Source organism: Chiloscyllium plagiosum, unplaced genomic scaffold, assembly GCF_037043375.1.
Source record: "Chiloscyllium plagiosum isolate Xiang-an unplaced genomic scaffold, Cpla_swu_hap1 HiC_scaffold_14, whole genome shotgun sequence".
NCBI classification, from domain to species: Eukaryota; Metazoa; Chordata; class Chondrichthyes; order Orectolobiformes; family Hemiscylliidae; genus Chiloscyllium; species Chiloscyllium plagiosum.
The window spans coordinates 105,891,297-105,917,716 of record NW_028270152.1 but is presented as its reverse complement, the minus strand read 5'-3'; the positions used below and the strand labels follow the sequence as shown (position 1 = coordinate 105,917,716).

The 26,420-nt window shown below is 43.0% G+C and overlaps 1 pseudogene; it reads right to left on the bottom strand.

Moving 5' to 3' along the window:
- Positions 1 to 22,750: 22,750 nt before the first annotated feature.
- LOC148148116 (cyclic AMP-responsive element-binding protein 1 pseudogene) lies at positions 22,751 to 23,697 on the bottom strand (annotated as a pseudogene).
- Positions 23,698 to 26,420: the final 2,723 nt, after the last annotated feature.

Sequence of the window (26,420 nt, the reverse complement as noted above, 5' to 3'; positions counted from 1 at the left end):
CAAGTTACACAACATCTTTCTGATAGGTGGAGAACAGAATTGCACACAATATTGCAAGATGGCCAAACCAATGTCCTGAACAGCCGCAACATGACCTCCCAACTCTACTACTCAATACTCTGACCAATAAAGGAAATCATACCAAACACCTTGACTGTCCTATCTACCTGCACCTCTACTTTCAAGGAGCTATGAACCTGCACAGCAAGATTTCTTTGTTCATCAACACTCCCCAGGACCTGACCATGATGTGTATCAGTCCTGCTAAGCTTTGCTTTTCCAAAATGCCGCACCTTGCACTTATCTGAATCAAACTCCATCTGCCACTCCTCAGCCCATTTGCCCATCTGATCAAAATCCCATTGAAATCTGAGGTAACCTTCTTCAATGTCCACTACACCTCCAAGTTTGGTGCCATCTACAAACTTACTAACTATACCTCCTGTGTTCACATCCAATTCATTTATATAAATGATCAGAAGTAATGGACCCAGCACCAATCCTTGTGGCACTCCACTATTCACAGGCCTCCAGTCTGAAAAATAATCATCTATCACCACCACCCTCTGTCTTCTGCCTTTGAGCCAGATTTATATCCAAATGGCTAATTCCGTGAGATAGAACATAGAACATAGAAAAATACAGCGCAGTACAGGCCCTTTAAAACCTCGATGTTGCGCCGATCCAAGCCCACCTAACCTACACTAGCTCACTATCCTCCATATGCCTATCTAATGCCCGTTAAAATGCCCATAAAGAGGGAGAGTCCACCACTGCTACTGGCAGGGCATTCCATGAACTCACGACCCCCTGAGTAAAGAATCTATCCCTAACATCTGTCCTATAGCTACCACCCCTTAATTTAAAACTATGCCCCATCATAATAGCTGACTCCATATGTGGAAAAAGATTCTCATGGTCAACCCTATCTAAACCCCTAATCATCTTGTACACCTCTATCAAAGTCACCCCTAAACCTTCTTTTCTCCAATGAAAACAGCCCCAAGTGCCTCAGCCTTTCCTCATACGATCTTCCTACCATACCAGGCAACATCCTGGTGAACCTCCTCTGCACCCGTTCCAGTGCCTCCACATCCCTGCCATAGTATGGCGACCAAAACTGCACACAATACTCCAGATGCGGCCGCACCAGAGTCTTATACAAGATCCAACCTTGCTAACCAGTCTCCCATGGGGAACCTTGTCGAACGCCTTACTGAAGTCCATATAGATAGCATCGACTGCTCTGCTCTCATCAATCCTCTTTGTTACTTCTTAAAAATCAGATCAAGTACGTGACACATAATTTACCATGCAGAAAATTATGCTGACTATCCCTAATCAGTCCGTGCTTTTCCAAATACACGCAAATCCTGTCGTTCAGGGCTCCCTCCAATACCTAGTCTAGCACAGCGTCTGTAGTTCCTGGGCTTGTACAAATCGCCTTCGTTAAATAGTAGCACCATATTAACCAACCCGCAATCTTCTGGCACTTCAGCTGTGACTATTAATAATACAAAAATCTCAGCAAGGTGCCCAGAAATCACTTCCCTCACTTCTTACGGAATTTTAGGGTACACCTGATCAAAGCCTGGGGATTGATCCACATTTATGCGTTTCAAGACATCCAATACTCTGTAGTATGGACATTTTTCAAGATATCACTATTTTATTTCCCCACATTCTACATCTCCTGTGTCCTTCTCCACAGTAAATACTGATGCAAAATATTACATCTTGATAAAACAAACGAGGGTAGGACTTACACTAATTAAAAGTAAGGCTTTGAGTAGTGATATGGAACAAAGAGACCGAGGGGTTCAGATCTTCTTAGTCTGTGTTACATGTAGACAGGGTGGTTAAGAAGGTGGTTTGCACACTTACCTTCATTGCTCAGACCTCTGAGTACCAGAGTTGGGAATTTAGGTTGAGGCTGTACAGGATGTTGGGGAGGCCTCTTCTGGATTATTGTGCCCAGTTCTGGTTGTGTTGTTATAGGAAGGATATTATTAAGTTGGAGCGGATTCGGAAGAGACTAACCGGGATGTTGCCATGAATGGAGGGATTGTGTCACAGGAGAAGCTGGATCGGCTGGAATGATTTTTCACGACAGCGTAGGAGGTTGAGGGATGACCTTAGAGGTTTATAAAACCATGAAGTGTGTAGACAAGGTAATTGGCCGGGGGTAAGGTGGGATTCAAGACCTGGGTGCATACAATTTGAAAATAGATGAGAAAGGTTTAAAAAATAAATTGGGGATTTGTTTTTACCTTTACATGTGTGAAGTGAACTCCCAGAAAAAGAGGCAGCTGTGAATACAATTACAATGTTTAAAAGACATTTAGACAAGTACATAAATAGGAAATATTTGGATGAATGTGGACCAAGCGGAGGCAGGTGCGATTAGATTAGTTGGGAATTATGGTCGACACGGATTGGTTTAACCATAGGGTCTGTTACTGTGCTGTATAACATTATGACTAACTCTCGCTATCACTGAATTCCTCCATGCTCACAACTCCCCAGATCACTGTCACCTCATCCAGACTAAACTCTTCGTTATCTCTAGAAATCCTCTCTCACCTCAGAACCATCACTATCTCGGGTATCACAAACATCTCTGTAATATCCTTCAATCTCCTCCCATCTCATCATCCTCACGATCTCTAATCTTGACAACCTCTACAAATCCGTCCTTCTCCACAGTAAACACTGATGCCACTCGTTTAGTATCCCCCCCCAACAACCACATCTCCTGTGTCTCCACACATAGGCTGCCTTGCTGATCTTTAAGGTAGCCTATTCTCTCTCTAGTGACCCATTTGGTCTTAATGTATTTCTAAAAACCCTTTCCCTATTCCTTACCTTATTTGCCAAAGTGGTGTCCTGTCCCTTTTTTGCCTTACTTATTTTATTCTTAAGTATACTATTCTTGCCTTTATACTCGAAGGATGTTTGTGATTTTTTGGATTGGAATAAATGCAAAATATTACATCTTGGTAAAACAAACAAGGGCAGGACTTACACTGATTAAAGGTTGGGCCTCGGATAGTGATATGGAACAAAGAGACCGAGGGGTTCTGGTCTTTGAAGTATGTGTCACATGCAGACAGGGTGGTTCAGAAGGGGTTTAACACATTTGCCTTCTGGGACAACACTACTATCATAGGGCAAGCCAGACAGAGAACAGCCAGGGAATTCCTAGAGGCATGGCATTCATCCACAAACTCCATCAACAAACACATCGACCTGGACCCAATATACCAACCACTACAGCGGACAGCTGAAACTGACAACCGGAAGCGGCAGGGACAGACCACTATAAACACCAGAGGAAACATCAAAGAAGCGCTTCGCAGGAGGTTCCCAAGCACTGATGATGTCGCCTAGCCAGGGGACGAAACGTTTGTAACAAAAACTTCCAGCTCGGCGAACAGAACCACCACAACAGTTAATGGTAAAGGTTCATTTGGAGTGCAGTTACTAGCGGTGTTCGACAAGGATCTGTTTTGGGACCATTGCTGTTTGTCATTTTTATAAATGACCTGGAGGAGGGGCTAGAAGGTTGGGTGAGCAAGTTTGCGGATGATACGAAAGTCGGAGGAGTTGTTGACAGTGAGGAAGGATGTGGCAGGTTACAGCGGGATATAGATAAGCTGCAGAACTGGGCAGAAAGGTGGCAAATGGAGTTCAATGTAGGTAAGTGTGAGTTGATTCACTTTGGTAAGAGTAACAAAAAGATGGGGTACTGGGCTAATGGTCGGATACTTGGTAGTGTGGATGAGCAGAGGGATCTTGGTGTCCATGTACACAGATCTTTGAAAGTTGCCACCCAGGTAAATAGTGCGGTGAAGAAGGCATATGGCGTATTGGCTTTTATTGGTAGAGGAATTGAGTTCCGGGGTCCTGAGGTCATGTTGCAGTTGTATAAGACTCTGGTGCGGCCGGACCTGGAGTATTGTGTGCAGTTTTGGTCGCCATACTATAGGAAGGATGTGGAGGCACTGGAACGGGTGCAGAGGAGGTTTACCAGGATGTTGCCTGGTATGGTAGGAAGATCGTATGAGGAAAGGCTGAGGCACTTGGTTTTGTTTTCATTGGAGAAAAGAAGGTTTAGGGGTGACTTGATAGAGGTGTACAAGATGATTAGGGGTTTAGATAGGGTTGACCGTGAGAAACGTTTTCCACATATGGAGTCAGCTATTATGAGGGGGCATAGCTTTAAATTAAGTGGTGGTGGTATAGGACAGATGTTAGGGGTAGGTTCTTTACTCAGCGAGTCCTGAGTTCATGGAACGCCCTGCCAGTAGCAGTGGTGGACTCTCCCTCTTTATGGGCATTTAAGCTGGCATTGGATAGGCATATGGAGGATAGTGGGCTAGTGTAGGTTAGATGGGCTTGGATCGGCGCAACATCGCGGCCGAAGGGCCTGTACTGCGCTGTATTCTTCTATGTTCTATGTTCTATGTATATCGATAGTGAATGCTCGGATGGACTTGTACCAAGTGGAGGCAGATGCGATTAGTTCAGTTCGAATTTGTGGTCGACACGGACTGGTTGGACCACAGGGTCTGTGTCGATGCTGTATAACTTTATGACTCGTTACGTCTGTAAATTCCTCTATCCTTGGAACTCTCTCTATCAGTGCCACCTCATCCAGCCTTACAAATCCTCCTCATCTCTATAATTCCTCTCCAGCCTCATAATCCAAAAATCTCTATCACAAATATCTCTATCTCTGTAACATCCTCCATCCTCACAATCCTTTCCAACTTGCATCACCTCCAGTTTCATTATCCTCCCCATGTGTAATCCCCTCCAGTCTCTCAAAGCTCTGCTTTATTTTCTTCCTTCAGGATGACCAATGTTTATTTCTCACTTGATGATGGCCTTTTCCAATTCCTGCGCTGAGCTTCTGAATTTCCTCTTAAACCTCTGCGTCTCACTTTCCTCCCAAAAACATTGACCAATCACGTGTCATCTATTCTAGTATCACCTTTTCTGACCTGATGTCCAATGGAGCCTGTCATATTCGTATAATAAACATCTTAGCGGTCTACAGAACAGAAAGAGGCTTTGGTGGTCCATCGGGTCTGTGAGAAAAAAAACTACCACCGAACTATCCTCATCTATTTTCCAGTACTTGTGGAAAGGTGTCATATATAATGGCATCGCAAGTGCACACTAAATAAATTTCAAATGTTTTCGGGATTTGTGTCTCCTACCCTCACAGACAGTGAGGTTTAGTGCACCTGTTGCTCGATGACGACATCACCCACAGGAACACCGAGCAGCTGGGTCTGTGCAAACCAGAGGTCGCCTACACATTGGGAAGGATCACAGGGTCCCTGAGAGGGGGCACAGGAGAGTTACCAGGATGGTTCAAGGAATGGGGGATTTTAGTTGCAGGGACATGGGTGTTGTTAATACATATCAAGAATATCCATCTATACTCGATGGAGTCTCGTTCACAAACTCTCCCCTTGCCTGGGCTGTGGTAATCTTCAGGTTAAACCACCACCAGACAACTCTCCCTAATAAGAGAGCAGCCCTATGGTCTGGTAGGACAGTGCGGACTTTAACTTTTACACAGTGAGCCACTGTGCACCGGGGGTGGGGAGAGGGAATGCTGAAGGTGTTGGATGGGACACCACTGAGGTACAGTGCTTTGTCCTGAAGGATGTTCACTATCTTTAATATTGTTGAGGGCTGCACTGATGCAGGCAAGTGGAGAATGTTCCAACACAATCCTGATGTCTGCCTTATAGAGAGTAAACAGACATTGGGGAATCAGGGGTTTGGGAAAACTGAGATTGTTCTCCTTGTAGCAAAGGAAATTGAGGGGAGCTGAGAGACAAGTGTTTACAAAACATACATTAGAATGTTAAACCTTACACTCATCAATTCATCATAAAAGGGTTATTGGACACATACTGAAGATTTCGGGGAGATCTATTGACAGGGTGGTTTGATTCAAAGGAACATTTTCAAGGAGAAAATGGAATTGAGCTGGAACAAAATACTCACACATAGTGCAAATATCCAGGTCCTGATGAATGGAGTAATTCAATCAGAGTTTGGCTTTACAATTACTGAGATTCCCATCTGAATATCCACCTGTAGTATCCTGTAATACAAGTTTATATAATCTGTCACTGTCGGGTCAGGTTAGAAACTCACACCATTCCCTCCACTTGTCCCAGGAATACTGTACACATTACCCCTTGTGGAGACTAGCAGTTAGTTCAGGGGGAAATCTATGTGGGTTTCTATGAGTTTCCACCTTGGGACTTCATGTGACTGAACAGGGCAGATTTTTGACACATGGGACAGAATGTTCCAAGAGTCAGTGAGATGCGGAGAGTAGGATTTGCTTCCTTTTCTTTCCTTCCGTGCTGACGCTGTGCCTCATCAATAAGACATGGGGGGGGGGGGGGTGGTGAAAGGCTCATGCAGCTTGATGGGCAAGTTGTCTCCATTCTGACCAATGGGCAGCAAGATCCTCCCAGTCACTCCAAAGAGTCTCTCCAAAAAGACAGCAACTCAGCATGCTTCCCACTGCCAGGTGCTCCCTGGAAAGGTTTAGAAGAATGAGGGGGGAATCTCCTAGAAAATGCAGAACAGCAAACTTCCAAAAAGATTATAAACTGTTTACAGAGAGGGATTCGTTGGCGAAGTGGATAAGTTGGTAAATGGAGCATAAATTGGGATAATGTGAAGTTGTTCATTTTGGAGGAGGTAATAAAAGAACAGAGGACTATTTAAATGGTGGAAACTGTAGAAACCTGCAACACAAAAGGGACCAGGGTGTAACTGTGCAGAAAACACAGAAAGCTAGCACACAGTTACAACAGGTCATCAGGAAGGGAAATTGAATATTGTTCCTGATTTCAGGGGATTTGCAGTTTCAGAGTTTGGAGTATATACCTAAGAGACACTTTATATAGTGCGAGTGAGACCACATCTGGAGTAATGACAGAATGTTTGGTCCCTTTATTTAAGGAAATACATCATTTCATCGGAAGCATTCAGAGAAGATTGACTGGGATGATCCCTGGTTTGCAGGGGCTATCTTTTAAGAAAAGGCTAAAGAAGTTGGGATTCGAGTCATTGGATTTGGGGGAAAATGAGAGGGGATCTCATTGAAACATATAGGCTTATTAAGGGGTATGACAGGGTAAATACGGAGAGGATGTGTCCCATCATGAGGGAACCTAGAACCAGACTCTGGGTCAGTTGCAGAATCAAGGGTTCTGATTTAGATTTGTCAACTTTACTGCAACACCGACATGGGTAAGGGGTTTCAGTAGCAATGGTGCTGGGGTGAGGTGGAGAAAAGCAACATTTTAAGAGATTGGAATTCCTGGTGTTTGCGATTGTGTAGATGTCTGATCAGAAGATCACCTTGGGGTCAGAATATGAGAGCAATATTGTGAAGAGTGTAGTTCTGCCTCAGGCATTTCCCAGGGAGAGGGAGGGGCTCAGCAGTAAGGGAAAGGAATTTGTAATAGCAACTGAAGGCAATGGGTTTACCATTGCAGTGTTTCACTGGAGGAAATTGCAGCCAATCGAGTTGTAGGCGTGTGGTAAGCAGTTTGATGAATGAGTAACAGTGGAGGAATGGAGAGGGATGATAGGGAGAGAGAGCTGGGCATTGTTAGTGTACATGTGAAACCAATACAATGTCACCTCCTGGCAGTATGTAGGTGAGATACAGGAGGGAACAAAGATAGATCCTGGATGGACATCACATATGAGGAATTCAGAAAGGAAAGGGAGAGTGGAGATGGAGCAGGATTTTCCAACAACCTTGAGCTCAAATATTAGTTCTTAGCAGAATTGGAGAGAAGGACATAACCAGAAAAGACAGACAGAACAAGGAAGAATGTTTAGAATTGGTGAGGGGGAGTGATGAGGAGGAGCCAGACTCCAAAACTGCTATTTCTACATCAGTGACATCACCCAACTCCACCCTTGTCTCAGCTCATTTACTGAAATACTCATCCATCCTTGTGTTATCTCCAGACTTCGTTATCCAAACACAGTCCTGGCCATCCTCCCACATTCAATTTACATATAATCTCAAGAATATCTAAAACTCTACTGCCCAAGTGCTCACTTGTACCAAAACTTGTTGATTCATCAAAAGGCTCCTATTTCCAAGCAACAATTTAAAGTTCTTTCTCTTGATGTAATTCCTGGCTGTGAACATCCCTGTCTCCCTGCACCACACAACCTGTGAGACCCCGACAACTCATTTGCTTTCAGACTCCCAAAGATGCATTTATCCATTGCTTCACCGGTCTGGCTGTTTCGACACGGTCAAGGCAACACAGTCTGGAATTCGCACCCTGACCCTCTCAGACCTGCTTTCCTCCTTTATGGTATTCCTGAAAACCTGCTTATTTGGCAATACTTTTGATCACCTGACCTAATATCCCCATCTGTGGCCTTACGTCAGAAATTCTCAATTTCTGTGAAATTATAAAAAAGATTAAAATACAAACTGTTGTTGATTTGCACACACATTGTCAACTCTTCACTGTCGCTGAGTGAATAATCTGTAACATCTCTTACCCAACCACATTGTGGGAGCACCTTCACCACATGAACTGCAGCTGTACAGGGAAGTCAAACATCACCCTTTCCACAGGCAATGGGGCTTTGGCATTAATCACTGGTGTCTGTGGAGGGAAAAACACATCGTTGATATTTCAGGGAGTGCTAAATGCATTACAGGAAGTGAGAATGTTGCAGAATTTGATGGTCAGAAATGGAAGGAAAATGCACTCTTTTGTTGAAAAAAGAATTATTCACTGGCAAAAATACTGTGGAAATTTTAGTCCATTTAGAGAGCAGCACATTGCCAGGGGTTGGGCAGCACAGGAAAATTAACCTACAAAAAGTCTGTGAACGAACAGTAAAACACTAAACAAGCCAAACACCCTGTGTCCAAAGGCTTTAACTCCCCTTCCCGCTCCACCAAGAACATGCAGGTCCTGGGCCACCTCCACCGCCAAATCCCAGGCATCAGATGCCTGGACGAAGAACGCCTCATCTTCTGTGTTCTGATCCTTCAACCACGTGAGATCAATGTGGATTTCACCAGTTTCCTCATTTCCACTCCCCCCACCTTAACCCAGATCCAAACTTCCAACTCAGCACCGCCCTCTTGACCTGTCCTACATGTCCATCTCCCTTCCCACCGATCGGCTGCTGCCTGACCTGCTGTGCTTTTCCAGCATCACACTCTTTGACATTGAAAACATCCTGACTCTGACACTGTGTAAATCCTGCCCTATCACTCCCTGCCAGGGAAGGCTGCGCATGCGTCCCCCTGCAGCTTGCCCCTCACAAAGTCGACGGCCACACCCGTGTCCCGTGGATTACTGCCCCCAATAAAGATGGCGGTGATCACTCACGCCTTTCACCATTTTCCGGTTTGCCACAAAGACGGGCCTGGGATTTTTAAATTTTGTGTTTTCCGATGTGCACTAAGTTCTGTAAAACGTCTCAGCCCATTCCATTAAAATTTCCTTCCCTTCCTGGTCAATATATCTTTCCTTAACCGTGCCCTGCACCTTCACACATTTCCAATGGCTTGGTCCCAACAACACTGTGCTGCCAGTGAAGCTTATCACGTGGTCGAGTATAGCCACGCCTCTCATTCACTCAGATTGGTTGGAGGATCAACCGGCACTGCCTGGTCCTCCAGTTTCATCCCTATCATCTTATTGTTCCTGCTCTGAGATCAATCACTCGAGGCCCATTGTGGGCTGGAGCATGCTCAGTGTTTCCTGCTTTTGCTGCTGTTCATCAGGTATAAGAGAGAGGGTTCATTCCTGTTTCTCCTGATGTCAGACAATAACAACAACTACCTGCATTGTATGGAGCCCTTCACACTGACAAATCTCCTAAAGTGTTTCATGAATGCTTGAAACGTTGATTCAAGGGAACAACTTTAAGATACATCTTTGAGGAGTTCAGAGGGGGTTCGGAAGGATATTGAAGAGGTTTTTTTAAGATTATATTACTTAGACAAACCGTCTAAAGAGCAACACACCCAGACCCATTCCCCTACATCTAATACTACGGCAATTTAGCATGGCCAATGCACCTAACCCGCACATTTTTGGATTGTGGGAGGAAACCGGAGCAAACCCACGCAGATACGGGAAGAATGCGCAAACTCCACACAGACAGTTGCCTGAGGCAGGAATAGAACCCGGGTCTCTAGCGCTGTGCGGCACCAGTACTAACCACTGTGCCACCACGCCGCCAATCTGCCGCGCTGTCCTCTGCAGCTCCAATCATAGAGTGATGTCTTTGGGGAACAGCTTACAACAGAGACAGTTAGTGACTAACCATAGTTTAGCAACCCCATGTCCTAGCCCACGACCCCACACAGCAGGCCTTGTTCTTACAGCCTGTCATTACACACTATCTAAGGTTAGCCACTAACAGTCTCCATTAACAGCTAGTCGCCCTCCCCCAGCCAGATTGTTATCGACTCCTTCATCCAACCCTTCTTCTCGCTCTATCCCCACCTATCCTTTACTCCTTACATCCTCCCCTCAACCCTACCTTCTGCATATAACCCAACATTTTTTCTCTCAGTATCAGTTCTGAGGAAGGGACACTGGGTCTGAAACTTTAACTCTGATTTCTCTTCACAGATGCTGCCAGAGCTGCTGAGCCTTTCCAGAACCTCCTGGTTGTTGTTTCTGATTTACAGCATCTGCAGTTCTTTTGGTTTCAATTTACAGGGAGTTTGTAATTCAGGTCCAACAGCCTCTGTCCCAGTCTCTGCTGTCTCTCCCAGCCCCACCCAGTGACACTGCACCTGCACAGCTCATGGATAGGTGTTGTCGTGCTGGCCACACCCCTCATTCACTTCCATTGGCTGCGGGACCACACAGACTCTCCTCCCATTGGTCTGGATCTGCCGTCAATCAGCCGGGCCCCATTGTGATGAGAGTGGAGGGCTCATCCCTCTCTCTGCCCTGGGATGAGCTTCATCATTCAGAGTGAATGGGGCAGTGTCACAGAGCACAGGGTCTGTACTCTCTCCCTCTGGAGATGCTGCAAATCTGTCCCAATTCCCCTCCTATTTGCCCACAGCCCCCCAAATCTTTCCTTAAAATTTAAAATTCCAAGTCTGTTTCAGAATACCTGCTGAAACTGTGTCTTTCAGACTGTTCCAGATGCTCAGAACTGACTGAGTTCAATAATGTTCACATTTTCACTTTGTATTATTTGCCAATTACTTGAATGTAGTTATTAAAAGTTGTGACAGTGTTAACAATTCCTCTCTCTCCGCAAATTCAATATTTTGGAACCAAATCTGCACCAGGTCAAAATCACTGCTTCACCTTCTCAGCTCCAAGGACAATTATCTGTGCTTCGGCTTGCTCTCCACAAAAGAGGAACGCATCTTAGTTAATTAACGTCATAGACATGTGCAGGACAGAAACAGAACTTCGGTCCAATTCATCCATGCCAACTAGGAATCCTAAACTACTGGAGTCTCATTTGCAAGCTATTGGCCTGTATCCATCAAAACCCTTCGTGTTCACGTACCCAATCGGATGCCTTTTAAATGTTGTGATTTTATCAGCCTCCACTACTTCATCTGGCATCTCATCCCATACACACGCCACACTCAGCTTGAAAACATTGCCCTTAGATTCCTTTTAAATCGTTGCCCTCTCAACCATGTGCTCTAGTTTTGGACCCATCTAACCTCAGGAAAAAGAACCCCGGCTGCTCACCTTATCCATGCCCCTCGCGATTTTATAAATCTCCATGAAGTCACCTCTCAGTCTTGGACTCTCCAGACAAATTAACCTCAGCCTATTAAGCCTCTCCCTGTCGCCCAAATCCTCCAATCCTGGCAACGTTTTTGTAAACCTTGTCCGAACCTTTTCACATTTCACAACATCCTTCCCAGAACAGGGAAATTCAAACTGAAAACATAATTCCAGAAGTGGCTTAATCAATGTCTTTTAAATGTTGTAATTGTACTAGCCTCCACCCCTTCCCTTGGCAGCTCACTCCAAACATGCACTGTCCTCAAACTGTCCAACTCTGGCAAAGTCCTTGCAAACATTTTCTGAAACGTTTCAAGTTTCACAACATCATTCCTGGAAGAGGGAGATTGGAACTGAAAACAGAATTCCAGAAGAGCCTTAATCAATGTCCTGTACAGCCACAATGTGACGGGGAGCATAACAAACGCTGCATTCACTCTCTTGCCTACCTGTGACTCTACTTTCAAGGAACTATGAACCTGCACTCCAAGGTCTCTTTGTTCAGCAACACTCCCCAGGACATTACCAGTTAAGTGTATAAGTCCTGCCCTGATTTGCCTTTCCAAAATCCAACAGCTAACATTTATCTAAATTGAACTCTATCTGCCATTCCATGCTCCACTGGCCCATCTGATCAAGATCCTGTTGTATTCTGAACTAACCTTCTTCGCTGTCCACTACACCTCCAATTTTGGTGTCTTGTGTAAAGCTACTAACCATACCTCATATATTCACTTCCAATCATTTATTTAAGGACCCAATAATCGATCCTTGTAGCACACTGCTGCTCACAGTCCTCCAGTCCACAAAGCAAACCTCCATTATCACCCTCTGTCTCCTACCATCAAGCCAGTCTTGTACCCAAATGGCTTGTTCTCCCTTCATTCCATGTTATGTAACCTTGCTAACCAGTCTGCTTTGTGGAACCTTGTTGAATGTCCATATAAACAACGTTCACAGCCTAGCTTAATCAATTTTCTTTGTCACTTCAAAATATTCAGTCAAGTTAGTGAGACACGATTGTGGACGTACAAAGTCACATTGACAACAGTCAATGAGTATTCCTTACTTTTCCAAATAGATGGATATCCTGTCCCTCAGAATCCCTTTCAACAACTTGCCTGCCACTGAATTCAGGCTCACTGTTCTCTTGTTCCATGGCCTCTCCTTACCACCTTTTTAAAATAATGGCACCTCACCTGTCGCTATCAATTATACAAATACCTCAGGAGAGGCCCAACAATCACTTTCCCCGATTTCCAGAAAGTTCCAGGATACATCTGATCAGGTCCCAGGGCTTTATCCACCTTGATGCGATTCAAGACATCCAGTAACACCTCCTCTGTAACATGGATACTTTTCAAGTCCTCTGTTTATTTCTCCAAACCCTCGAGCTTCCATATCTTTCTCCAGTAATAATGACGTGAAATATTCACATATCTTTCCCACCCCCGGTGGTTCCATAGACAGCCTCGTTAATCTTTAAGGGGTCCTATTCTCTGGTCCAGTCATCTTTTGTCTGTGATATATTTGGTTAATCTCTTTGAATTCTACTTTAAAAATTTCCTGAAGCTATTTCATGTCAAACAGCATCAGCAGCAAGCAAGAGAGCTAAATGATCCCGCAACCAATAGATCAGATCGGAGCTCTGCAGTTCTGCCACACCCAGTTGTGAACGGTGATGGACAATTCAACAACTCCCTGGAGGAAACATCACAGATATTCCCACCTTGACTGATGGAGGGGCCTCACACACCCATGCACCAAATAAGACAACAGCATTTGCAGCAATCTGCAGCCAGAAGAGCAAAGTGGGATGATCCATCTCAGCCTTCTCCAGTGGTTTCCAACATCACAGATGTGAGTTTTCAGCCAGTTTGATTCAGTTTGAATAACATCAAGAAATGGTTAAGTCGTGCAAAGGCTACGGGCCCTGCAAATATTTTGGCAATAATACTGATGGTTTGTGCTCCAGAACTTGCCACCCACCAAGTCTCGTACCGTTCCAGCACTGGCATCTACCGACAATGTGAAACATTGCCCAGGAATGTTCAACACATAAACACAGGGCAATCCAACCCAAGCAATTTCCCTCTATCAGTCCACACTCGATCAGCATAGCCCACAACTGCTCAATATTTCAAAAATCTATCTGCCCTCCTTTAAAATAATTTGAGATAGAATCATAGATTCCCTACTGTGTAGAAACAGGCCCTTCAGCCCAACAAGTCAGAACAACCCTCCGAAGAGTAACCCAACCATTCCCCTCCCACATTTAACTTTCACAATTGTTTGGGTGAGAAAATTCTAGCCATTCACTGAGAGAAAAATTCTTTACTTTTTTCTAAAATGAATGTTCCCGTATGTAATGTCCCCTGGTTTGAGACTTCACTGGTGCTAGAAGATCTAGTCAACATCTACTCTGTCAAGCTCCTCAGAATCTTGTTTCCATAAGATCACCCCTGCTTATCTATTCTTGATAGGTCAACCCTTTCGTCCTCGAAGCACCTAAGTGAATCTTTTTTGAATGGTCTCCGATGTTGGTTTACCCTTTATTAAATATGGGAGCTAACACTGTATACAGTACTGCAAGTGAGGACTCAGCAACAGCTAGTGTGGTTTCCCAATCCTCAATCCATGCTATTACATTACGCCGATACCATGAGCTACTAAATTGTGCAATTAACTTTTATGTAGCACCTTATCATTTGCATTTTTAAAATGCAAATACAGAACATCATTGGATTGCCCTGTATCAGCCCAGCTTGTTATCTCCTCAATGAACTGTCGCAAATTTGTCAAATATAGTTTCTCTTTCACAAAACCCAATCTACCATGTTTAATGATAAGCTTTTCTAAATGTCCTGCAATTTTTTACTTTAATATTCGACTCTGTAGATTTTTTCAGTAGATTTTCTAAGTATGATCCCCCTCTCTTAAATCCATGCGGACTCTGTCCAATCCTGTCACTGTTCAGTAAGAAACTGAACTGTACTCCAATGTAGATAGTAAATGTGTCTGTATTTATTTTTAAAGATCGATTACTTATCAATGCTCGACCCATGCAATATCAATAAATTAGTAACTCTGAATTTGGGTTATAATGTTTTTTCTGTTAATTCCTTTTCGTACTGTGTTATGCAGACAGCACCAAGTGATCACTCTTAATTGTGTGTAACTTTGAAAATTATATATTTTAAAAATGACATCCCAAAATGCTGCCTCATTATTGTGCAAGGAGGAATTTGAATTCATTAGTTTGCAGGTAAAAGTGAACAGATGTTTGCTGCAATTTGGCCAGACTGCAGGTTTCACCAAAGTGGCAACTCTGCTCTCAAATTCTGACTTGACACTGCCCAAGGCGATACTGATGGGACTTCACTTTGCCATTCTTGTTCACCAGCTTTATTTTCAGGATTAATCCTATGATCATTCTACAGCTTGTAATTTTAGACAACTTCTCTTTTCGGTACATATGTAAATATCATACTGAAATGTTTCACTGAATGGTACCAAAACTGAAATTAGTCTCTAATCTGATAGTAACATGCTCTGACCCTTCTACATACGTATTGGCATAAGTCTATGCCAGTTATTTTTCTGAAGCCTGTAATTCCTGATGAAGGGTTTATGCCCGAACCATCAACTCTTCTGCTTCTCGGATGCTGCCTGACTTGCTGTGCTTTTCCAGCATGACACTTTTCGACTCTGATGTCCAGCTTCTTTGGTCGTCACTCTCACCTTTGAGTAGATTAAACCAAGAATAATTTTGTTGATCAAAGTGCAATAGGAACCAATTCATGAAATTCAGATATCTCACATTTACCTTAACTATGTGAAGGCTAAGACATTCCTAAATTATTGTCAGTAATTGAAACTGTGCTGACAAACTTGTGCAGTATCGGTGCCTCACCTTTAGGTGTTCCCAGATATCGCGCAGCTGCATTATTTTGTTTCACACTCAGCTATATGTTGTTCTCACTTGTTTCTTTGTGAAAGATTACAAAATTAACTTCGATGAATGAAGTTATGATTTCTTTAATAAATGTTGGGAGAACAAATGTCAGTATTTCAAGTGCTGATAAAGTAAAATAAACTGATAATCAGTAAAAAGGGTTTAAGATGGATATGGAACAAATGCTGGCAAATGGGATTGGATTAATTTTGGATATCTGGTCAGCATGGGCAAGTTGGAATGAAGGGTCTGATTTTGTGTTGTACAACTGTGACTTCATTCTCTCAATTATTCCAGAAGTTAAATACTTCGAGGAGGAAAAGGAGAATTTATGCAGAGAATGCACTTGGAATGATGATTGAGGTATATCAAACTCACATTATTTCATGACCTTTTCCTCTGGGTTCTTCAATGAACAAACTTGTTTTGTTATCTGAATAACGATGTATCATGTGATTTGTTTTGCACAAAATATTTTGTTCGGATCTAGTGAACTATTAAGAAGTGATCATTTTTAAAATTTAGGCAGCTTGATTGTTATGCAAGAAAATGTTAGCGTTTTACTCTAACCGAATCAGTGCTCTATAAAAGATAACAAGCTTTTCATATTTTCTGGGCACTGAACATATGGAAATCAATTCTGAAGGAAAAAATCCTCATCGGTAATGGAGTAATTGCTTCTAGTCACTCTTCAGTTTATAGAGGCTCGGAAAGAAATGAGTTGGCCAAAGTTAACAACATCATTTGAATGGAGTATGCTCATTGGGGAAACTTGCAGGATCTGTAGAAGGAACACGTGTTTCAGAGTGGATGCGATAAACTTGAACATTGCTGTTTTTTCACAGAGCTTGGGACCCGACTGGAGCAGCAATGAAGCTCATATTGTTTTTTTTTTAAATTTCAGAGCTTGCCAAATTTTTTCTGGTAAATACAGGTGACTTTATCAAAGCACATTTCACACTCCCCAGCTAGGAATTTGGTCCCAATTCTGTCAGTCCATCCGTTCCTATGGATAACAGGTATTTTAAATGTGAGCACTCCATTTAACTGTTTTAATTGAATACTTCGTTGGTTAAGTCCTCTTGGATTCTTAATTTCAAATTACTCAAATGTGATTTTTTTGTCCCCCTTGAATTTGCCAAGCACTGGGCAGTTCTGGAATTTTCCAAATATTTACAATAGATGCATTTACACTATTGAAGGCAACCTGGCAGATTTGAATACCATTCGGGTAGTCAACAACAATACATAAGTAACTTTATGAATTGCTTACTGTACACCAACAACGCAAGCCAAGTATTAGTGAAACCACAGATTGTTTCCCAAGGATTCCCAAATCTAAACAGTGCATTCCAGATATGCTCACGATCACCATCTGGGAGCAGTCTCCAAAAGCGCTCCCAGAATTTAGAAAGCACATATACTGCCCTCCAAAGCTAAATCTGCTGTCACAGACTTCACTCGTATTGCATACAATGACTTTTATTGTCCAGTTCTTTAACGTGACAAATGATTTTACAAACAATTTATAAAATACTTTAAATCCTGAGGAAACGTGATGTCAGCCCTTTGTAGAATGAATGGAAAGTGTGATGTTTGCTTGGCCTTAGGCTCTATGTATCAGACTGAACTGAACCTTCAGCAAGATGTGGGATGTTTCCCACAAACTTTGTTTAAAAAAGCAAAGCTCATGCGCTGAGATTTAAATGTTCAATCAGGTTTAACAAAAACCCTTTGACTTCAGCTCCTTTAAAGAGACATGCTCTTGGCCTTCACTTTTGTGACGTGATCATTCTTTGATAAAGGTGGCTGTCTGCAACACTGCAGGATGTTGTGCTGAAGTGCCTCATTGGGTGGATGAGCTTTATTACTGGTGTAACTTGGCTAATTTTGAGATGGAATGTTACTTTGAGTTAAATCTTGTTTTTAAACTGAGGCGTGCTTGTGTAACTCAAGTGTGGAAACTATGCTCATGTTTGCAATGAACCTATCACTTTTGGAGATTACTATTTTTCCGATCTGTTTTGTCAATAAAGTTCACTATAGAAAGCACAGTGCTGGAGAACCGCAGGTCCAGCAGCATCTCTGAGGGGAATTAAACATTGTAAGTTCCAATTCCAGTGACATTTTGTCCGTTCAGGCGAAGAGTCAGTGAACTTGAAATGTAACATTTTTTTCTCTTCACGGATGCCCTCAGAACTGCTGAGTTTCTCCAGGACTTTGTTTCTGGGGTTCAGATCTCCAGCACCTGCAGTCTATTGGTTTGTTATCGATCCTATGGTTTGACTTGGGGAGCGAGAGGTAGCAACTATGATCAACGAGGATAAAACTCCCCAACCATGAAAAAACACATAGTTCTTTATACTTTGCCAAACACGACTGTAAATAAGAAATGCAATTAAGCTTAGTGCAAGATGGTATACCACCTGCCTTGTCTCAAATTTGCTGCTCATCTTTGAGGACTAATCTGTCAGAATTGTGTTTGCTCCCTTCCTTTGAGATCATAGTCCACAAATGTCCCAGTTCCAATTCCTGGGCCGGGCCCGGTAACCACATTGCAGTGGGGTGGGGAGCTTTGTGTCAGCCTGACGTTTTTGTTAAGAGCAATATTGCGGGTTGAAGCTGACGGTTTTGACTAATATTGTGTCAACAAACTTGGAGGATATCCTTCCGAACGTATTGATTAACTGGACTGAGCCTGTTTACATGCAGCCCTGTTGGGAGTGCTGTAATATTCTAAGTTAAGAATCACACAACACCAGGTTATAGTCCATCAGGTTTATTTGGAAGCAGACTAGCTTTCGGAGCGCCGCTCCTTCATCAGGTGATTGTGGAGGGCACAATTCTAAGGCACAGAATTTATAGCAAACTTTTGTAGTGTGATGTAACTGAAATTATCCAATGAAAAATACCTTGATTGTCTGTTCAGTCTTTCATCTGTTCGAATACCATGATAGTTTCACTTCTTTTATGTGTAAAAATTGCTTATTTCGCAAAGGTTTGGTCACCGGACATAATATTCTCCATCTGTAGTCTTATGTCAAAAGTTCTCAATATTTTGTGAAATTAAAAATGTGTTGATTTATACAGATATCTTCTACTCTTCACTATCTCTGAGTGAATAATCTGTAATGTCTCCTACCCAACCACGTTGTGGGAGCACCTTCACCATACGAACTACAGCAGTACAAGGAAGTCAAACATCACCTTCTCAATAGGGAACAGAGCTTTGGCCTTGATCACTGGTATCTGTAGAAGGAGAAATACACATCATGTTTCAGGGAGTGCAGTATGATTTATAGGGAATGAAAATGGTGCAGAATTTGACTGTTAAAAATGGAAGGAAAATCCACTAACTTATTGGAAAAAAGAACTCTTCACTGTCAAAGATATTGTGGAAAAAATAACCTGATAATGGAGCATATGGTCAGGAGCCAGGCAGCAGTGGACAATCCATTTACAAAGAGGTCTGTGAACGTAATAGTAAAATACTACACATAGCAAAAATACACACGAGAGACTGAAAAAGCTAAATAACAAACAAGTGGACATCAAGGAGCCCAGAGATGAATCAGAGCAATGTTCACTTTTATGATCCCACAGTCAGAGATGTCTAGCACAGAAACAGACTCTTCAGTCCAACCCATCTATGCCAACCAGATATTCTAACCTAATGTATTCCCATTTTCCAGCACTTGGCCAACATCCCTCTGAACCCTTCCTATTCAAATGCCTTTGAAATGTTACAATTTTAGTTGCCCCTTCGGCTCCTTTTGAATTCTCTCCCCACCCCTCACCCCCTTCCCCCGCCACCACCACCCTAAACCTATATCCTCTAGTTCTGGGCTCTAACAACCCTTGTCTATTTACGCTATCCATGTCCCTCACGATTTTTATAAGCCTCTTTAACATCACACCTCAGCCTATGACACTGCAAGGAAAATGGCCCCAGCCTGTTATGCCTCTCCCTGCAACTCAAATCCTCCAACGCTGGCAACATCCTTGAAAATCAATTCTCAAACCTTTCAAGTTTCAGTGCCTCCTTCTGATCGGAGGGAGACCAGAACTGCACACAATATTCCAAAAGTGACCGAACCAATGCCCTGTCCAGCTCCTTTACTCAATGCTCTGACCAAGAAAGGGAAGCATACGAAATGCCTTCTTCACTGTCCTATCGACCTGCGACTCTACTTTCAAGGAACTATGAACCTGCATTCCAAGGTCACTTTGTTCAGCAAGACTCTCCAAGACCTTACAATTCAGTGTGTGAGTCCTGCTCTGATTTTCTTTTCTAAAATGCAGCACCTCACATTTATCTAAATTAAACCCAATCTGCCACTCCCTATCCCATTGTTCCATCCGGTCAATATCCCATGGTACTCTGAGATAACCTTCATCACTGTGCACAATACCTCCAATTTTGGTGTCACCTGCAAACTTACTAACTGTACCGCCTCTATTCACATCCAAATCATTTAAATGAATGACCAAACAAATCCAGAAAAGAAATCCATTTCTCTGGGTGTGAATATGCTCTGTGTAAATCCTGCCCTTTGACTCTCTACCAGAGAAGGCTGAACCTTGCCCCCTACAAAGCTGGCGGCTGCACGTGTCCAGTGAATCGTAGCCCCGAATAAAGATGGTGGTGCTTACTCGAGTCAATCGCTGGATGAGGCATTTTCCCGTTTACTGCAAAAACGGGACTAAGTTTCAAATTTGCATTTTCCGATGTGCATCCAACGTCTATAAACCCTCTCAACCCATACCAACACCATTTCCCTCCCGCTTCCTGCTGTTTATTTCTATCTTTGCCAACAGCTCTCCGTCCACACATCCCGAACCGACTGCGAGGATGATCACGTGGTATAGTCTAGTCCCGCCCCTCATTCACCCTGATTGGTCAGAGGACCAACTGCCCCGCCAGGTCCTCCAGCACTGTCCCTGCCTTTCCATTGGTCCGCCGCTGACATGAATCACACGGGGCCCATTGTTGGCTGGAGCATACGGATTGCTTCGTGGCTTTTGTTGCTGTTCATGAGTTACAAGAGTTAAAAATGACACATCAGCATCTCAAAACCACATGATGAAGAAGCAGCAAACATAGTGCTTCCAAATAATCCTGTTGACCAATAGCCTGGTGTTCTCTGAATTTTACTTTTGTCCATCCCAATCCAACACCAACACCTCCAAGTCACGAATGAGGGAGGGATGTATAACATAAGAAATAGGAACAGGAGAAGGCCGTCCTGCCCTTCGAGCCTGCTCTGCCATTCAATAAGGTCATGGCTGATCATTTCATGGACACAACCATTTACCCACGTTCTCACCGTATTCCTTAATTAATTACGTTTTTAAAAAATCTAACCTAGCTTTAAAAACGTTTTCTGAACTAGCATCAACTACTTCCCTAGGCAATGAATTCCATAGAGGTCAAGAAGTTCATTCTCAATTCAGTCTTAAATTTGCTGCCTCTAGTCTTGCGGTGATGCCCTCTTGTCCTAGCTTCACCTGCCAGTGGAAACACCCTCTCTACTTATATTTTATCCATTCCATTCATTATTTTATATGTTTCCATTCTTCTGAATTCCAATAAACATAATCCCAATCTATTCAGTCTCTGTTAAGTGAACCCCCTCAACTCCGGAATCAACCTGGTTAACCTCCTCTCCACTCCCTCTCGTGCCAGTACATCCTTTCTCAACTAAGGAGATAAAAACTACATTCAGTACTCCAGGTGTGGCCTCACCAGCACCCAATACAGCTGGAACATAACCTCTGCTTTTAAATACAATCCCTTCAGCAATGCAGGACAAAATTCCATTTGCTTTCAGAACTGATTGTTGTACCTGGTGACCAACCTTCATGTAGAAGGATGCTCAGGTCCCTCTGCAGAGCAAATGATGCAACCTTTTAACATTCAAGTATATTTTTTTAAAATGTTACTATAACCAAAGAGTATAAACTTTATATTTACAAACATTCTATTTCATTTGACAAACCATTACCCACTCACTCAATGTATCTATGTTCCACTGCAAAGTTTCACAGTCCTACACTCACTTTGTTCCGCTAATCATCTTAGTGTCACATGCAAACTTTGACACACTACATTTGATTCCAACTCCAAATCATCTGTATCAATTGTAAATACTTGCAGTCCCAACACCGATCCCTGAGGCACACTACTTCTCAATAATACTTATTTATCCCCACACTTTGCTTCCTATTAGTCAACCAATCTTCTACTCCTTACACCATGCACTCTTATATTATGCAACAGCTTCTTACACAGCACCTTGTTGATGGTATTTTGGAAATCCAGCTACACCACATCCACTGAGTCCCCGTTGTCCATCTGGCTTGACATGTCATCATAGAATTCCAAAAAATTGGTCAAGCATGACCTGCCTTTCATGAACCCATGCTGTGTCTGTACAATGGGACAATTTTTATCGAGATTCCCTGCTATTTCTTCCTTGATAATAGACCCAAGCATCTTTCCCACTACAGAGAATAAACTAACTGATATATAATTCCCCACTTTTTGTCCAACTCCTTTTTAAAACAGTGGTATCACTTTTGCTGTTTTCCAATCTGCTGGGACTGCCACAGAGGCCAATGAATTGTGGAATATTACTGCCAGTGCATTTGCTATTTTTCCTGGCATCTCTTTTAGTACCCTGGGATGCATTGCATCAAGGTCAGGAGACTTCTCTATCGTTCGCTCAATTACCTCCAAACAGTCTAAAACTAGCTGTTCCGTCATAACAATAGTTTCCAAATCCTCACCTACCTTTGTCTCTTTTCTAGTTACTGGAAAGATATCAGTATCCTCCACTGTGATATCCCATATCTAAATGCTTCTTTTCATTTCCAAAGGACCAACATTTACTTTAGCCATTCTTTTCTCGTTATATATGTTTATATAAACATTTGCTCTCTGTCTTTATAGTCTGTGCTAGTTTATTTTTTCTCATGTTCGATATTACTTTTCTTTATAGCTCTTTTGTGGCTTTCGGTTGACCTTTAACGTTTTCCCTATTCTAGTTTCATGCTGTTTTTGGCCACTTTGTACGCCTTCTCTTTCAATTTGATTTTCCAGAACGGTAACACAATTCTCCAAGCATTTCCCATACTCTTTCTTCTTGCTACGGCACTCTCGACCTGCTTCTCTGTTTTTCATGAGGCGGATTTCACGTTTACGAGTGGTTTCTTCAGCATTCTGGGGCTGGCTTTGGAGGACTGGTGAAGATGCCCTGGCCAACAGTGGAGTTAGGAGTTGTACGGATCTGATAGGTTCGGACATCTCCAGCAGCACCTTGTACAAGCACCTGGCTGCCAGGCACAAAGATTTGCTGTCCATCAGGGCTCTGTGCATACTGTATAATGGCTGCTCCAACCTTGGCTGTAGCTGCGTTGGTCATTGTTAGTGTCTGAAGTCCTTGCACTTCATCTGTAGCATTGTTCGCCAGCTGAATTGCTCCCCCCTGTGTCATAGCAATGTATTGTCCGCTGCTAGTCTGATAGATGGGTGTCTGCATCTTCATTGTAGTAATGGTTGAGACAGATTCTTCTTCTGATTTCTCTTCATCGGTTTCTTGGCACACTGGTGGGATCAGAAGAAATTTCATTCAGGATTTTTCTGTATGAACGCCGACTCGATAGAATTCCTCTACGTTTCTGAGAGTCAGTCATGCTATCCACAGATTCCTGGGAGTCTTCATTTTCAAGTATAGTAGAAATCTGAACAGTCTGAAATTGGGGGGACTGTATGACTGAGGATTGAGCTGCTTGGATAACTCCTTGGACTTGAACAGCCTGCCCATTCGGCAATTGCACCAAAGTTGGACTTGTTGTTGATTGGATCCGAGGCATGGTTACCTGCATGGTCACATTATATATTAATGATCTGGATGAAGGGACTGGAGGCATTCTATCGAAGTTTGCTGATGATACGAAGTTAGGTGGACAGGCAGGTAGTACTGAGGAAGTGGGGAGGCTGCAGAAGGATCTAGACATTTTGGGAAAGTTGTCTAGGAAATGGCTGATGGAATTCAATGTGAGCAAACGCGAGGTATTGCACTTTGGAAAAAAGAATACAAGCATGGACTACTTTCTAAACGTTGAGAAAATTCATAAAGCCAAAGTATAAATGGATCTGCGAGTGCTAGTCGAGGATTCTCTAAAGGTAAACATGCAGGTTGAATCCGTGATTAAGAAAGCGAATGCGATGTTGTCACTTATCTCAAGACGGTTGGAATATAAAAGCACCGATGTGCTACTGAGACTTTAAAAAGCTCTGGTTCGGCCCCATTTGGAGTACTGTGTCCAGTTTTGGTCCACACACCTCAGGAAGGATATACTGGCACTGGAGCGTGTCCAGCAGAGATTCACACGGATGATCCCTGGAATGTTAGGTCTAACATACGAGGAATGACTGAGGATCCTTTGATTGTATTCATTGGAGTTTGGAAGGTTAAGGAGAGATCTAATAGGCACTTACAAGATAATACATGGCTTGGAAAGGGTGGACTCTAGGAAATTGTTTCCATTAGGTGAAGAGACTAGGACCGGTGGGCACAGACTTAGAATTGGAGGGTATCAATTCAGAACAGAAATGCAGAATCATTTCTTCAGCCAGAGAGTGCTGGGCCTGTGGAATTCATTGCCGTGGAGTGCAGTGGAGGCCGGGACGCTAAATGTCTTCAAGGCAGAGATTGATAACTTCTTGATGTCACAAGGAATTAAGGTCTACGGGGTGAATGCGGGTAAGTGAAGTTGAAATACCCATCAGCCATGATTAAATGGCGGAGTGGACTCGATGGGCCGAATGGCCTTACTTCCACTCCTATGTCTTATAGGCTTATGATCTAATTTGATCACTTTCCTCAGATACACATTGCTGAGTATGCCTTTTCATACAGTTCTTCCTTTTCACTGGAATAGACCTTTGTAAAATGTCTTTGAAAATCTTCCACTGCTCATCAACTTCCCACCATAAAATTTTTGTTTCCAGTCTACTTTATCCAGATTCTCTCTCATTCTATTGTAGTTCCCAGTGTTCCAGCACAGAACCCAGTTATTAGATTTTATCTTCACACTCACCATATGTATTCTAGTTCAACCATACGGTGATCGCTTCTTCCCATGGGATCCCTAACTCTGAAGTCATTAATTATTCCTGCCTCATTGCACAGGGCATGGAATCTTTCACTATGGCAAATCTCCTAAGGTGCTTCATGGATGATCAATACATTGATTAAAGAGAATGATTTTAAAATACATCTTAAAAGGATGATAGAGAAGGTTAGGGAGGATGTTCTACAGACTTCTGCCCTTGACAGCTCCAACTGTGGAGTGATGCAGGTGGGGTGTGTTGGAAAGGGAATGTGCAAAGGCAAAATGGAAGAGCGCAAGCAGTGCATAAAGTCTTAAGGACAGAGGAAGTTCCAAACTCAGTCTGTCTATCATAGAGAGTATGGCTGTCTCATGGACTTTGAAGCACTGCAACAGGTCCATGCATGTCATGACTATAGTGATAAAAGAGATTTCTGCTGTCTTAAACAGAGTGACGGATCTTGTATTGTGGGCTTATGAAACGTCACTGATCTCTACCAAACATGTACGAGGTAGAGTCAGGGCAATAATAAGATGCTGCAACAAGAGGGGAACAGGTAACTCCATACAAAACCCTACTCCTTCTCACCTATTTTCACCTCCAAAACTGAGGGAGTTCCAGAAAAGCAGCTTTATATCCCACCACAACACTTTACCCCACAATCGTGGGATATGGCTGTACACAAGGAAGAGTGGAGCAGACTGTATTAGGACCCTGAAACACTTGGTAAAGACTAAAATCACCTGAGTATTGAGAGCCCCACCACATTGTGTGCGTTTCTATTGTTTTTATTCGGTTCCTGACTTCCCTTGTTTTCCCTCAAGAACCTGTTCAAAGTTGATTTTACACACACCTGCACCATCTGTGAATTGAACGCCGGCCTTTTGGTCTAAGATTCGGGATATTTTCACCGCATCACAAGGCATCGACTCCAACTTCCCTTGTCCCTTAATGTTTCTGTGGCTTCGCTGCTGAGTTGCGCCTCAATCAACACTGCAATTGGGAGGAAGGGGCGGAACTGGAGGACAGAGCAGAATCTGGTCCTCCAACCAGAGTGAGCGAGGAGCGGGGCCAGTGCATTCTCGGGAGTGAACGCTTCAGGATTGGTCAGAAAGTAAACTGTTTTGCAGGATTGATCATTCTCACGACATTGTGGAGCATTAAACTCCTCTCATAAAACAATGTGCGGTTTTAAAGAAATCGTTAAGATGTAAATCTGACAACATAGTTAAGATGTAAATCTGACAACATAGTTAAGATGTAAATCTGACAATGTACACATTTCCAACCGATTTACACAACTCGAGTAACAAACTTATTTTCAAACTCCCAGAACGATTGGTAATTTACATACCTAGCCGGTATGGTTAAGTTGGACCGAAAAATCTATTTGCATATTAGCCATCTCAATGACTGTAACTCGACAGAGCAATTGTTAATGTCTAATATTTCCCCCATGATTCTGTGCAGTTATGGACATTCTCTATAAATGCACTGATAACCTCTGACGCACGCGCAGTTTGGTTTGTATGAAGAG